At 42.9% G+C, this 16,858-nt stretch overlaps 1 protein-coding gene across 10 annotated transcripts in view; it reads left to right on the top strand.

Annotated features, from left to right (window-relative positions):
• Nucleotides 1–16,858, top strand: part of ODAD2 (outer dynein arm docking complex subunit 2) — a 139,540-nt gene that overhangs the window by 40,108 nt on the left and 82,574 nt on the right. The window contains exon 1 of one of the 10 annotated variants that reach the window (XM_053264158.1): nucleotides 14,756–14,885. The exons of the other annotated variants lie outside the window; for them this stretch is intronic. The gene's annotated coding sequence lies outside the window, so the exon portion shown is untranslated. Of the gene's footprint in view, nucleotides 1–14,755; nucleotides 14,886–16,858 lie in introns of those variants that run through there. 10 annotated transcript variants of the gene reach the window in all.

Raw genomic sequence — 16,858 nt, 5'->3', positions numbered from 1 at the left:
TTGAATCCAAAGCCCTGAAGGTACTGGCAAGACCAGCTTAGATTGTTTTGTTGTATTAATGATAGAGCTTCACTGATGAAAATAGGGACATGCATGTGAATGTGTAGGGAGCATAGCCAGTCAACCTGGGAGGTGTGGCATACAAAATGCAGGTGTGTGGCCAAATAACAGGGAGGTGTGACATGCTGTGTCGGGGCGTGGCCAAGAAACCTGGGAGGCATGGTGTACATTACATAAGAGGCATGGCTAAGTAACCTGGGAGGTATGGCATACAGTTCTGACTGCAACCATGCAACAAATGGAAAGCAGATAATAAAAGTGCACGCAGAGCACATTATTCTGGATTACCAAGCAGGTGAGCCAAGCCCATACCCTCTAACCTGTCACAACTGAAAATAGGGATGTACTTGTAACAACTAATTCTCAGATGAAGGATCACTGTCCAAGCCCACCACCCAGGGTTACACATTGCTAAAGACTGGATTCCACCTGTTAAATGCTGTGCACTGCATAGTGCTTTACTGTCATGCACCAGTCTTACCTGTATTGTGTCCCTACATACACTGGAGACACGTTACATCCACCCACCCACTTGGAAATTTAATTTCTAGAGACTGTTGGCAGGGAGCTGAATCCTGACGAAAGGCAGCTCTGGCAACTTGCATGAAGAAGAAAACCTATCTGAATATGGCATTCCCAAAGAGGCAAAAAAGTGAGGTCATAGGGACATCGGAAGCTGCCTTATATAGAGTCAGACCATTGGTCCAGCTAGCTCAGTATTGTCTACACCAGGGGTTCCCAACCTGTGGTCCCCCAGATGTTGCTGAACTACAACTCCCATCATGCCCAGCCACAATCCTCGGCAACATCTAGAGGACCACAGGTGGGGAACGCTTGGTCTACACTGACTGGCTGTGGCTCCTGAAATTTTCAGGCAGGAGCCTTTCCCAGCCCTACCTGGAGATGCCAGGGACTGAATCTGGGGCCTTCTGCATGTAAAGCAGATGCTCTGCCAATGGGCTACAGCCCTACCTTCTAAGGTTACACCAGACAGAGTCGACCCTGCTTAGCAAAGGGAACAATCCATGTTCACTACCACAAGATCAAAATAGGGACAGGGATTTACAATTTCAGAAAACAGAAATAGGGCCGTTAAGAGCCTATGCAATGAGTGTTTGAAAAGCACTCAGGAGTGCTGAGAATTCAGTTTCAGTTTTGAGACTGAATGTTGAGCATCTGCTTCTTGCCCAGCAAATCACTTGTATTGTTACCTCTTGCTGCTTAGGTAGTGAGTAAATCCATTATATTCTGGATTTGCCCTCTGTTTACTGAACCAAGAACACTCAATTTTCTAAAAGCCAAAGCTGGGGATGTTACTAGAATAATCAACACATTTCCAAGTTATCCAGACCATCAGCTGGATTTAACCTGGGCGCTTTCCAGATTTGTTGCTCAAAAGCGGCAAAATGCCTTGTTCTGGCAAATCACATTCAAAACGTAAAACCTGCAGGGGGAGCAGTCTTGCGAAAACCTACAACCCAAAAAAACCAATACCTTTTTAATGCCAGATATACAACGTCCTAGTTCTATATCGCAGCGATTAAATCCAAAACAAAGCATTGGAAATGTGAACGGCACCCTGCTGCTCGCATAGGGACTGTGGTGTCACAACACAGGAAATGTGGAAGCACACTTCCAAGATCCGCTGTGATCCCGTTGCAGGGTCTAGTCTGGAAAGGGCCCTGAAAGGACAACGATTTGCATTATAGAAGTCTGCATTGTAACTGCCTTGAGGTGGTTCACAGGTTTCATGCAGACTTAATTATATTAAAAAACAAAGAGTCTTGTAGCACCCTAAAGGCTTACCAATTTATAAGCTTATGCTACAATAAATGTGTTTGCCTTTAGGTTGCTACGAGACTCTTTGTTTTTGCTGTAACAGATTAACACTGTTACCTTCCTGGAAGCTTATTAAGTTAGCCTCTGCTAGGTACAAGGCAGATTTTGTTTGAACAGGGGCCATTGAACAAAGATTTTATAAATCATTAAATAAATAAACATAAAATCTTTTAAAAACATAGAATCTAGCATCTTTTCAGTGTTGATTTTGTTCCATGGGGGATGGGGGGAGAAGAGCCATATTGCCATGCCAGAAAAGGAAGAAAATTTATTGTGCAAGTGAAAGATCAGTTAAAGAATACTAGAGTGATTAGATTTGGGTTTATAATTATATTTCTCCAGTGATGCTGTTCTTCACATGAACAGTATATAGGCTGTATAGCAATTTAAATGAAAGAAGAGGTATTTTCAAAACCTGCTCTACATCAAATAGAGGTGGAAAGTTTGAATATATGTCATAAGAATGAGTTTGACATCCAACTTCAAATTTAATTATCTGTGAAGCATTTCAAATTTTGAATGATAAACTAACGTCTGTGACATTTTATAACACTGGTAATTGGTTTTGGAATCATTTAATGTGCTGAGACAAAAAAGGCAATTGTTGATTTTTGAAAGCTTTCTTTTAGAAAAGCAGAATCCTTGCACTCTGTGGAATGGAATGATTATTCAGATTCTAGTGTAACAATTTGCACCGTGAACAGCACTTTTCCAATTTAAACAAAAAGTAAAAATATTATTAGGGTGAAACTGTTAATACTGGTAGCTCCGGTCCAACTGTAGTGGCGTGTAACTAAAGGTAAAGGTAAAGTGTGCCATCAAGTCGATTTCAACTCCTGGCACCCACAGAGCCCTGTGGTTGTCTTTGGTAGAATACAGGAGGGGTTTACCATTGCCTCCTCCTTTGCAGTATGAGATGATGCCTTTCAGCATCTTCCTAGATCGCTGCTTCCCGATATAGTACCAGCGGGGATTTGAACTGGCAACCTTCTGCTTGTTAGTCAAGCCTTTCCCCGCTCTGCCACTTAAGGTGATGGTGTGTAACTAGTCTCACATAATAAATAGTGGCCCTTGGTGGAGATGTCTGTTCTCACCTAGCCAGTTCAATTACATCAGAGGAGCACCAAGGTGGCTCCAGGGGGGCAAAGGGGGCACAGACCTCTTCACATAAGTAGTTTGTCTCACCACCTGCCTCCCATTTCTGTTTCAAAAATCTAACATGTGGCACATAGCTCAGCCACCCAGAAAAGCAGCTTGCCTGTTCTGTGCCCACCCCCCCACCCCCACATTTTTCCTAGTACCACTGATGATCACTGTATTGTATTTTCTTTATGCACATTTGCCTTGCTGGATTAGGGTGTCTATATCTGAGCTTTACTTGTAGTAATCATTTAAAAGTTTCAAGAGAGAAATTGTTAAGATTTGAATCATGCTTTTAGTTTCTTGAATAAAACCAAATATAGGAAAGGGATCTTTATTCCCATGATTCTGATTTCTTATATCATTATCCAGCAAGACTGGGATGCAGATATCTGAACTACCACTACAGGAAGAAAGTATTGTGTATGTGGAACTGTATTTATTTGTGCCTCTGGAAATGCAACATCAGATGTGAATTATTTGTATAAGCAAGAATCTAAACAAGAGCGAAACACACACACACACACACACACACACACACACACACACACACACACACAAAAACCCCTCTTTCATAAAAGTAACTAAGTTGCACGCGGTATCAATTTTGTCATGAAAAACAAAAGAATTTATTGTGCTTCATTTTACAATGGAGTACCTCCAATTTATTTTCATTTTACTACATCATCTATGACTTATATATGAAAATGCCATTGTGGAATTTATATCAAATTTAAATAATGTGACATGTTATCTCCCATTTCTTGTCTGACAGACTGGGAAGAACTGTAGACTTGGTCTGTATAGATAAAACTAATTACATTCAGAACATTTCTGTTTGAATGTGACAGAAGTATAAAGAAGCATAAAACAGTATTAGATTAGTTAAAATTTTCTGTTCTGTTCTTAAATTACCAAGAGCAGAGTTATTTTATCCTGCCCTGTACATACTTGCCAATTTTGCAGAGATGTGTAGTATCATAGCAGAGGTGATCAGACTTATTTATTTTTTGCATTTTATACAGCTTTTCTGCCTTGACCAAGGCACCCCAAACAGTTTACAATATTAACAAAGTTGTTCTGGTAAGAACTAATCTGCCTACTTTCCTTTCATTATAATTTTAATTGATAATTACCATCCTCACAATTTAGTCACTTCAGCCTCAAATGTTCACACATCTGTCATCTTGAATTGGGGTGGATGACATCACCACAAGCTATGCCATTGAGGCGTTTCTTTACACCTGTAGCAAATTTGAATCAAATAGATTAGACAGTTCACAACTTAGCCCACTTGTGCCTCAAAACAGTCATGCATCTGCCATCTTGAACCGGGGTGTATGACATCATCACAAACTATGCCATTGAGGTGTCCCTACAGCTCTAGCAAATTTGGTTCAAATTGCTCACAGGTTAGCCCTCTTGCACCTCAAATGTTCATGTGTCTGCCATCTTCAATCAGGGTGGATGACATCATTACAAACTACACCATTGAGGTATCCTTATATGTCACTCATTACAACTATGCCAAATTTGGTTCAAAAGTGGTTAGAAGGTCCACAAGTTAGCCTACTTGAGCCTCAAATGTTCACATGTCTGCCATCTTGAATTGGGGTTGATGACATCATCACAAACCATGCCATTGAGGTGTCCCTATGTGTCCCTACAGCTGTACCCAATTTGGTTCCTATTGGTCCAGGCATTGCTAAGTTGATGGAGTGGGGGAACACAGACACACACATACAGAATGCCAGGTAATCCCATAAGCTTACTTTCCTTAAGGAAAGTAGCTAAAAATAAACAAAGAAGTCACATAAAATTTGCAAAGCAGTCTCAGGCCACTGATGGTTTTTTCAGGAGCTGAGGACAAGAGCTCCCTACTCTGAGCACTTCCTTTCTTGCCTTCCTCTCAGGCACACAGATCTTTAAATGCCCCTAGGAAGATGGGGAAGGGGCTGCCCCAACCATCTATAGGAACGGATGTTATGCTCTCCTTGGTTTGGGCACTTCCTTAAGGTTTTGGGAGATACTTTTTCTTTGCCACAAGCTTGGAAACTACCAGCATGAAGCAGCAATTTGGGAGGCAGAGTCAGTTGCAAAATGGCCGGTTGGGACAGCAGACCCAGTCACAAAACAGCAGCTTGTACAAAAATCTACATCAACAGAATACAGGATTTTAACATCAAAACCTTGGAATAATTTTGCTGCAGGACAGGGAGGAAGCAAGAGAGTCTGCTTGGTGGGGGGAGAAGTTGGAGAAAAATTAATGGGAGAGAAAGTAGAAGCAACCCTGAGCACCCAAAGAAAAGAGATTCAAAGTGGCACAGCCATTCCCTCACTCTGCTAGCCAATTGGATTTGCTATATTGACTGGAAGAGAGAAGTAACTTCAGATACCTGGAGAGCTCCTTCAGATAAGTCCAAGAGCTACCTGTAATTAGGAACATAGGAAGCTGCCGAATACCGAGTCAGACCATAGGTCCATCTAGCTCAGTATTGTCTACACATACTGGCAGCGGCTTCTCCAAGGTTGCAGGCAGGAATCTCTCTCAGCCCTATCTTGGAGATGCTGCCAGGGAGGTAACTTGGAACCTAGACGCTCTATCCATCCCCTAAGGGGAATATCCTACAGTGTTTACACATCTAGTCTCCCTTTCATATGCAACCAGGACAGACCCTGCTTAGCTAAGGGGACAAGTCATGCTTGCTACCACAAGACCAGCTCTCCCCTCCAATACAATTCCTGAGCTATCTAATGCTTCTGTGTTATACTAATTACCAAATGGCTGGTGGCCTCTTCTAATACAACCACATAGGCATTGCACCACTTGTGGAACTGTCGTGAACCCAAGGTATACAATTAGGATGGAATGAGGAGGTCATAGGCTTCATGACAGAAGGATGACGTCTTCATTCAGAATCTCAGACATTCTTGGCATGGAAGATGAAGTTCTGCTTGCCAGTGATGAGAAAGCTTCAGCATTTAGTAAACCTAACACTGCTTTTCAGGAGAAGCCATCACTGAAAACAAGAACTCAGGACGTGCTTCTTGAGTGCAATGGCTTCTGTCGGCCATCTTACAGAACAGAAATTAGCCTAGAATTACAAAATTAGCCTAGAATGTTGATCAAACATATTTATGCTGCATAGGAAGTTGCCTTATATGGAGTCAGATCATTGGTCCATCATCTAGCTTGGTTCTCCAAGGTTTCAGGCAGGCCCTATTTGGAGATGCCAAGGCTTGAACCTAGGCTGTTCTCCATGTAAAACAGGTGCTCTTCCACTGAGCATCTTCCCCAACAGGTAAAGGAAGTTGGTTAGGATTCCTGTTCTTATACCTCTTATTATTCCAACTGCCACACCAGCAATGCTTACTCACCACATACACACTGTAGTTCATAATCCTTTAGCAGAATCATCAGCTGGTTATCATTCAGAAGTACCCAATCAATTCTGTGAATACTATTAAGTTTCTGCCTACTTTTATTACTAATAGCTGTTGTGGGGTGGGGAATCATTTCAATTCCATTTTTATTTCCAGTGACAAAAAGATTTCAGAGGTTATAACAAATTAATATTATGTAGTTGGAAGGGAACAAATGGCGGTAAAGCCAACTGTAGATTGTGAACAAGAAAGGAGGCTTCTATATACCTCATTCCCAGTGAATGATAAATTGTCAACTGCAGACTTCCTACACAAAAGGGAAATGTGGCAACAGATAGGTTGTATTGTCCTCAGACTCTTGCTGTGCTTCTAATTAGGTAGTATATCCATCACAGTAATTTTCCAAAATAAATATTGATTTGCCACTTGTTATCTGCTGTGATGTAGACACTCCAGATCATGGAATGGAAAGTTGAATTGCTTAAGACTGGCTTAAACAAACAAGCAAGCCAAAAAGAAAAGAGAGAGAGAGAGAAAACTAAAGACTGGTTTTTCCCTAGGCCCTCCCGTAAATGTCAAAAGTTATAAAAAGCCTTTTTAATTTGTTTCATTCTTTTTCGTTGGAAGGATTTTTAAATGCATGATGCTGCTGGATCAAATTAGCTACACAGATAACAGCTGAGCAGTGAGTTATGGATTGAATATGCTGGAAAGATTGTTTGCATCAGCTATTAAGCATAAGTGGTAATGTAATTGTTTGAGCAAATAGCACCCAGAAGGAAAAAAGGAGCTCTCCAAAACAAAAGGAAAAGCCCTAGGGGGCATGGAAATTACAAAGTGGCTCTTTAAACCTCTCTTATTGGTGATAAAGGCACAATGATTGCAGTAGGAATTGCAGATATTACATATTATTTACCCACATGAAGTAAATCTTATTGCAAACAAAAAAGAATTGAATGCTAATGAGAAAATGTAAACAATGGACCAGTAAAATTGCATGTCTAGACAGAAAAACATGCTGAGATCCAAAATGGTTATACATTTAAAGTATTTCTTCTACTCTATTTTTACTGCAGTTTTAACACAGATTTTGGAAACAAGCACTCACTCCAATTTTGAATGATAGAGAAGTAGCAGTCATTGATCTCTTACAGCACACAGTTGCCGACATCCACACTAACAGTGCAGAGATACTGCTTGCAAAGTGTCTCTGCAGTGTTTAATAACCCAGAGTCCCACTGAACAGGCGGGGGAGGAAGTGATTCCCCCCCCCCACTTTCCCCAGAAGTGCTCTTTAACACCCATTAATATGTCCTTGGGGGCTGTGTTGTTAATCCTGGTGAGGTATCTTGTTACAGCTTGTATCTGTGATGCCAAAATATCACAATAGTCTACTTTCTGCGTTCTGCCTGTTAACCTTGGGGGTTTTAACTCTAAGTGCTGCTTTGACAAAGCCATACCCATGAGTTGTTCCATTGCTTGTACTGTCAGAACTGTTTTGCCTGTCTGGAATGGTCATTCGAAGATAGTGTAGAGCTTGTACTTGCCATTCAATGTTCAGCTGACTTTCTCTTGGGAGGGGCAGCGGGTGAGCAATTTGTAGCACCCTCCTTGAGATCTATAAGGATATGAAAAGCACACCAGGACTTACCTTGAAGAGGGAGCTAGTTACAAATGAATATTCTTGGAGATCATGTTAGACTTGATCCAGCTATTACGTACCTCAGTTGGCTTCCAGGCCCTGCATCACCTTTGAATCACAATAGTTACTAGTAGGGATGTGCACGGAACCGGTTCAAAGAACTGGCAATTCCGCCGGTTCAAAGGTGATGGGGGTGCCACTTTAAGAGCGGCACTAAGTGGTATAGCAAGTGTTCGCTGCAGCGTCAAAGTAATGGGTGACTCCACAAGGTGGTAACCAAGTGGGTATCACTGGAGACCAAGGGGAGCACACTGGCTCAAGAACCCAGGGGCAGATAAAGCCCAAAACATGCCCTGAGGGGACATCCCAATTGACCTTCTTTCTTGGCAAGAAAAGTTCCGGGGAATCTCAGAATATCCCATTGTTTTGTCTGCTGTGCTGCACTACAACAAAATATGTGAACAGGATAATGCAAATGGGGTGGTTGAACGTACAAACACAGGAACTCTTTTTGGTTAGAAACACCTAGTAAATTAATCTGCATTTTAATGGGTACATCTCTGAGTCCTTATCGCCCACTCCAGCCTTCTTTTGATGAGGAGGGAATGTGCTTTCCTTATCTGACTTCTCTGCTGAGATAATTTGCTTTTAGCTCATTTGAGGCATCTGTGGAGGGGAGGTAAACCAAATCATGCAGAGAGACCTTGAATGGAGAGTTAACTTTTGCAAGTTAACTTTGGGAGTCTACTCAGGTATCCCAGCATGGGGAAGGCGTGAGGCAAGCTCCCTTTCAATTTGGCTCTTTTGCTGCTGCTAAATCTAGGGGTAACTGTCCCACTGCCTACTGAATAACTGTTCCCCAATATAGCAACAAACGGAGAGCTCATGATGCTGTGAGGCTCCTGAGCATGTCAAAAATGAGACCCTTATTATTATTATTATTATTATTATTATTATTATTATTAATGATAATAATTCAATTTCTATATCACCCTTTCAAAAATGGCTCAGTCTCTCACTTCAAATCTCTGTAACAGATAGCCAGTTCCATGCCGCAAGTAGGGTAGAATATGCTGAGACTAGTGGGTTCATACATCATGCCCCAGCTAAGCATATCATTTCTGACACCAGAAGCGTGTGTGTGTGTGTGTGTGTGTGTGTGTGTGTGTGTGTGTGTGTGTGTGTGTGTATTTGGGGCTATGGCAGCTCAGCCGAACCTGAGGTGCTGCATTATATGTGAAGCCAGCCTATGTAGTATTTTATATATTATGCTATCATCTTCCCTGGTGGCATGTAGGTCCATGCTTGTTCAGATCACATATCATAGTCTAAGATCTGGTGTTTGCAGAAGATTCCCAGAAATTTCAGTAGAATTTTTGTGTGAGTTTAAGGAGTTTGCTTGCCAAGCCAGTGAATTTGTTCCCTGAAAGCACCCTTCCCCTTAGATTCTCCATTCATATGGTTTAGTTTTTCCTTGGAAAATCCTTTGGCTTCATTGCAACTCAATTGCCCAAATTTTTATTCAGGCTCAGCTGCCTTGCCGTTTTCTGGACCATCTGTCAAAACAATTGGTCTTCCCAGATTCATCTCAATAAATTTCTTTTGCAGACGTGGTTGCAGGTCCAGCTATATCCAACACCCACTTGTGGCAGCTGCAGTTCCTGTTGGATACTAAGAGCAGAGTTCCCCTGATCCCTCCCCGATATCAGCTCCACTTTAGGAAGCATGTGGTGCTTTCTCTGGGATTATCAGGCAACTGAGGCTTGGGCAGCAATTACTAGCGATGCAAGTCCAATGCCAGAACTGCAGAGCCAGGAACATGTCTCAGGAGTCAAGCCAGGTAGACAGGAGCCAGAGACAGGAACCAAGATTCAGGAACATACCAGGAGTCAAGCCAGGTAGATGACCAGAGGGTCAAAGCAGGTGCCAGGAACAAGCCAAAGTCAAGCCACATCAGGAGCCAGGGTGGAGGGTGGGTCAAGCAGGCAACCAGAAGTCAAGAGTAAGCCAGATAGGAGTCACAAAGCAAGCCCACCGGGAACAAGTAGCAAGACAAGCACACCAGAAGCTTGATACTGAGGCAAGGTCAGCCTCAGCCAGGAAGCCTCATATACTTCTTGCTAGACAGCTAGAGGGAAACGCCAGTGAGTGATCCCAAAAGGCAGGGCCTGTCCAGGGCTTCAGAAGTCCACAAGGGGCAGCAACATGGAGGCAGGCAGAGCATGATAGGGATTTGATAATGGATAGACACACCAATGGTCAAGAAATGATATGCCTGCCATGTACTCTGATTGCTTTATTTAAGGTGGAAGCCAAGCCTCTTTAGAAATTAACGTTTAAATATTGCTGTAAGACAAAGTGGCCATTCTAGGCATCCAGCCTGTTCTCTAATGCTCTGATTTCCATGGTGACATCCTCACTAATGGTGTGCAGGTGCTGTGTGCAAAGTGTCTGTACCACATTTAGTAATCCAGACTGCCACTGCATAGGCAAGAAGGGTGGTTTTCACCAATTTCCCCTTCCCCTGGAAGTGCTCTTTAACACCATAAATATGTCCATGGCAGTCGTGCAGCCCTCAGGGACCTGTTTTGGCATGTAAAGAGCACTTTGGGGGGAAGGAGAAATTGGTGAAAATCACCGTTTCCCTCCCCACCCACACAGCAGGACTTGGGATTATTAAAGGTGGGGAAGGCACTTTGCACATAGCACCTGCCCATACTTAATGTCAGCCAAAGAATGGAAAGCCAGATAAGTAAATTTAAACAAAGAGAAAAACAGAAAGACCATTTCATCTTGTTTTTCTTCCAGTCTGTTGCTTCCTACACATTTATCCTCCAACTTCCACGCTCCATGTTTTGATCATACAGATGGCATTTATTTTCCTTCTTCTCCTTCCTTAGACTGACATATGCCAAAAATACCTTAAATCAGTGCAGAGTTGCAGGCAGATGGGGAAAGGTATGGCCATTACTAAGGTTCAGCATGAATGTTAGAGAAACTGGCACACAGCGTCACTCTTACTCTTCCCTCAGTCATGCTCCATTAACTTTTACAAGGATTAACAGCAAAACGATGGTTATGGGAAGACTAATTCCAAGTGTATACTTTGCCATCTTACATTTCTTTTGCAAAGGATATTTGAATTTGTACCTCTTGATGTCACAATTCCCTCATGGCCCTACTCTTCTACTGAGACTTTCCATTTTGACATTTGAAATATAATTGTATGCTCCTTAAAGTCAAAACCCATTCACCTTCCACCAAAGAAGATGAAAATGTTTGGACAAATAAGCCTTTGTGTTCTGTTTGCCCAAGGATCTATGGGCTAATAGGAAGAGCACTCCCATAGATATGAGCATTTGCCAAAATAGCTAAAAGTTGCCTTCGTAGCTTGATTTAGTTTACTTGTATCCTGCTCTTCCTTGACAAAGCTCAGGGTGCATACAGAAGTAGCATTGAAATAGCCGTTGCCAGAAAATAGCTGTTTCTCACATGGAAGACACCCAGCCTGAAGAAGAGTTCTGGGAACTCAAAAGCTTGCTGATTACTTAGTAATATTTAAGTGGGTCCACATAAGTAGGGATGTGCACAAACGGCTCATGCAGCTGAGGGCGGGGCAGGGTAAGCAGGACCTTACCTACTCCTCCGCCACACAACCGTTTCCCCGGGTGTAGCGCCCGCTGTTCAGTAGGCTGCGTGCACCTGCAGCACTGCTCCCAGCAGCCTGCGTGCAGGGTTGGCATGCACAGGCTGCTGCACGCCGGCTGCTGGGAGCAGCATTGCAGCCGCATACAGCCTTTTGAACAGCAAGCACCGCACCCAGAAAAGCAGTGGGGTGGCAGAGGAGCAGGTAAGGTCCTGCTTACCTACTTTTAAAAAGAACTGTCCCCTGCCCCACTGAACCGGTTCAAATGCCGGTGCCCGAACCAGTTTGGCACTTCCCTAATGGGGCACCGAACTGGTTCGGGCACATCCCTACTCATAAGCATGGTACCTTACTTTGGCTTTGTGTTTTTTGTCTAAGGGACCAACAGGACTACCTGTGGTTTTTGTGTGTTTTAGGAAACAGCATGAAATAAGTAGTCCACGTTAATTACAAAAATGACCTACAAAGTAATCCAAAATGCGGCTAGGGAGATTCCATTCAGAAGTGGCTTTGCCTCATTTCAAGGGGCCACTGAGCTACTGCTAGAGACTCAGTGGCCATTTACTGGTCACTGAGGATGACAGAAATGCATAGTGGCTGCTTCCTTACCATGCTGGGCAAAGTGAATTTTGAAGTGTTCTACCTTCACAGTTTTCAGGGAAGAATTTGCTGCCAGGCAAATTCTTCACTGAGCATCTATAAAACAAAAGATGGACAGACTTCCTCAGCAAAGTGTGTGGGAATTGTCTCTGCCAGTTTTCAGCCAGATACAGAATGTAAATTTCTATGCCCCCACACTCAAATAGTGCAGTTCTAAAATAACATTTGTGCTGTTCAAACGTCAAGTCATGCCAAAGTTGTACATTATGAGGCTGTTCTCATGAGCAGCCAAGACCAGGCGAGGGCAGCTAAGCCTGGGCTTGGCTGCCCTTGGGAACTGCCAGAAGCCTACTGGCTCCCTGTGGCACTTGGGCAACCAATCCTGCGAGGAAGCCAGCTCTTAAATGAGGTTAAGGGAGTCAGTGCTCCCTTAACCCCATTTACTTGACTATGTTTCAGTGCCAACTGCTTTCATCTTACACTGCAACACTGACGTGGGTTCGCCTGTTGCTGGGGAGATTCCCACAATGTGTCATGTACTTGTGGGATTTCCAGGGGCTGAGACAACACGTCCCAGCCCTGCACCGTGGCAGCTGCGGACTGTCTGGGCACACAATCTGCACTCCCAGACCACACCCATCCCCCAGATTGTCTGCAGCCTTCCTCACTCTCAAGCCCTCTCACATGATCGTGAGAAAGAGCTCTATTCAGCTGGTAACCTCCCGGCTTGACTATTGCAATGCGCTCTTTGTAGGGCTGCCTTTGTACGTAGTCCAGAAACTTCAGTTAGTTCAGAATGCGGCAGCCAGATTGGTCTCTGGGGCAACCCGGAGAGACCATATTATGCCTGTCTTGAAACAATTACACTGGCTGCTGATATGTTTCCAGGCAAACTACAAAGTGCTGGTCATTACCTTTAAAGCCCTGAATGGCTTGGGTCCGAGATATCTTAGAGAGTGCCTTCTTTTTCATGATCCCCACCGCATGTTAAGGTCATCTGAGGAGGTCCGTCTCCAGTTACACTGGTTCGTTTGGTGGCGACTCAGAGTCGGGTCTTCTCTGTGGCTGCTCCCGGGCTGTGGAATGCACTCCCAGCAGAAATTTGTAATCCTAATTCCTTACTGACCTTCAAGAGATCCCTAAAAACCCATCTGTTTGGCCTGGCCTTTCAGGGTTTTTAATTAGTTTTAATTGTTTTAATGCTGGTCTAACCTGGTTTTTAGGGTTTTAATTGTTATGATAGTTTAATTGTTTTTTAAGGTGTTTTAAAATTGGTGTTAATATTTATGCCTCTGTTTTAATTGTTATTGGTTTTAATGGTTTCTGTTTTTAATTGTAAACCGCCCTGAGCCATTTCGGAAGGGCGGTATAAAAATCAAATAAATAAATAAATAAATAAATAAATAAATATGAATGAATGAATGAATGAATGAATAAATAAATAAATAAATAAATGTTAGCTGACATAAAAAGGGACAGATACAAATGAGAAAGTTTGAGTATTCAAGGCTCTCTAGAACCCAGAGCCTAATTAAACCTACCAATCTCTCCTCCACCTGCCAAAGATGCCCCCAGACTCTACTGCTACTCCCCACAGTCTTCACCAATGGATATAACATTCTTCTGCAGTAGCGCTTTCAAGTTCCCAGTCCTGAGGATTTTCTCCCACTATGTTGGCCTCTGAATGTCATGGAATGTGACTCTAGGCAAAAAAGTATGTATGCACAGATAAGGACAGTGCACAGGTGTGTGTTATAGCAGCATATGCCGTGCACACAAATTACATTCACATGCTGTTGTGAAGTGCTGAATTTTCCTTTTTGAAAGCCCCATGTCTTTTAAAAGCTGGAGAGGCATGGAAAGACATGCCTCTTCAACTGTTTGCCAGGTATAATGCTTGACTACCAATAGGGAAGACAATTCAGTGTACAATCTATTGATACAGAAATAATTGTCCTCCATAGGCTATTAGCACCACAGCCCAGACGGTACATAATCTCCTGCAGCAAAAGTTTGCAAAAATTAGAGATCAGATGTGTGCAAAAAATACAAGCACCAGCCCAGTGCTGTCCTCTGAATCCTGTCTGGGAAAGTCCCCACCCCACCCCCACCGGCTGTATCATCTGGTTAATTTTTTTTTCCTTTTCAGTTCCAGAAAACCTGGTAACAGTTTTAATCTGAATTTTACTGCATTTTACTCGCTTGTTATTGAAACATTCCAGGCCTGACGGTGTCAGTGCTTAATTAGCTCTTAAACAATAGTCATTTTCCATGCGCTGCAGACATGTAATGTGAACATTATGGAATCTGTGATTTTTATCATGGTTGTGATTTTCCACTGGCCTATTTTAATCTGTATGTTTTATTCACTGCCAGGCTGTAGCCCAAGAACTCCAGAGGATCCAGGAAATGGGGCAAGGAATTATTCCATAACTCAGTTATACTCGTCCATAACTCATCTCTAACAAGTTGCAGCTTGACCTATGTTCTGTAAAATAGAATGAAAACTTGGAACAGAAAATGAACACTTAAAAAAACAAAACCCTGCAGTAACGTCATATTGTCCACATTGAGGTTAGAGTGCTGGACTAGGACCGGGGAGACCCAAGTTCAAATCCCCATTCAGCCATAATACTACTGGGTGACTCTGGGCCACTCACTTCTCTCTCAGCCTAGCCTACTTCACAGGGTTGTTGTGAAAGAGAAACTCAAGTATGTAGTACACCACTCTGGGCTCCTTGGAGGAAGAGCGGGATATTAATGTAAAAATAAATAAATAAATAAAATATAACCTGCTTAGATCAAAGCTGTGTAGCACAGCTAAGCAGCCTTACGAGCTAATGAGCCCGCAGTTTGCAGCCACACAGTTCGTAGCAACATTTCATTTACAATCGAATTAGAAAAATGCTTTGCTTTGAAAGAGTAAGCGCAGTTCTCTTCAAACCTGAACTGTGTAGGCAAAAGAGAGCAGCTGCTTTGCAATAACTCCTCTCAGTCCAAAGCAGGGGCATAGCTGCAAATGAACGAGGGCAGAGCCAGACTGGGGGCACTGAGTGGAATGTATGTGGGGAGAGGTCCGGGTTTTGAGCAGAACGGGTACTTAAGGGTGGGAGTATTTACTGCTGCCAAGTGCTGCGGGGCGCAGGGGTACCCTGCAGGTGGGGCGCACCGGGAATATACCCTGTGGGCCAGTCCGAGCCTGAACAAGGGGGGACAAATGTTCCTGGGCCCCTGAGGAACATGTGGGGACCTGCTTTGCTCTCTCCCTCACACCTCTCTGAAGAAGAAGGCAGAAGGCAGGGGCTCATCTTCACTTTCTGCCCCGGAGCCCACTCCAACCTTGCTACACAGCTGATCTAAACTGCTTAGTAACAAATGTAAAAGCCCTTCTAGATAGCTCTGATCTAAGGTCTTGCAAGCATGTGTACCACATGGTTTTAAAGCATGGCAATAATAAGGATTGACCTTAAAAGCCAAGTTGAAGACAGATCATCCTGGAGACAATTTCTCTATGTGGTCGCTAAGAGTCGACACCAACTTGACGGCACTTAATCAATCAGTACCATTGGAATGAATGCAAATATTATAGCATTTGGTTATATTATATTATATTATTATAATATACTATTATAGCTCTCTGGTTTCCTTGGCTTTCCTTTCCTAATAGGTCACGAACCAAGGGCCAGTGGGATGTCACTTTCCCTCTTTCGGATTTCCAAATGGTGGCAATATGGCCAGCAGACAGCAATCATTTGTAATGAATTCTTGTATCCTTACATTTAGTTAGTTAGTTAGTTAAAACATTTATATCCAGTCCTTCATCCTTAATATGAGACAAGGGTAGCTAATAAATAATAAACCGCCCTGAGCCATTTTTGGAAGGGTGGTATAGAAATCAGATAGATAGATAGATAATAAAAGCAGAGTCCAGCACATGCATTGTTACACCACCCTGAGCCATTTTTGGAAGGGCGATATATAAATTAGATAAATAAATAAATGTATAAATAATAAAATAAATAAAAAGTGCATCAATTAAAAAGCATGTGCACAGTGTTAGTGTTGATGCTTTTGAAATGCAGATGCTCACATGGGTGAGGGGGTGATCCCCCCCCCGAAGCATACCATGTGACCTGGAATTAGGTCCCTGAGGGCTACGCAACCTTCAGGAGTCTGCTTCCAGGGCACACAGAGGGTTGGAGGGGGAAAACAAAAATTGTCCCATCCCATTCACAAGAGCACCCATGCTTCAGAAGTACAGGCATTAGTATTGTGCATGTGCTCTTTTTTTTGGCTGTATCATTAGTGAGGATGTCAGCCAACACATTCAGACAAGATACTAAAAACAGTCCAGTATAAAACAGCAGTGATATAATCTCTTCCAAATGACTTATTTAAAAAATCAACACTAAAAAGAGTTTATGGAATCAAAATGTCTTCAATTGCTGCCTAAAAATGACAGGAGAGAGAGCCTGTTGCACTTCCCTGAGCAGGTAGTTCCAAAGGCATCATGCCATCACCAAGAAGAGCCTGTCCCTATTTCCTGA

This window comes from Hemicordylus capensis, chromosome 6, assembly GCF_027244095.1.
Source record: "Hemicordylus capensis ecotype Gifberg chromosome 6, rHemCap1.1.pri, whole genome shotgun sequence".
In the NCBI taxonomy this organism is placed as follows: Eukaryota; Metazoa; Chordata; class Lepidosauria; order Squamata; family Cordylidae; genus Hemicordylus; species Hemicordylus capensis.
Note: the sequence above shows the minus strand (reverse complement) of the source record. Positions and strands in the feature narration are given on the sequence as shown.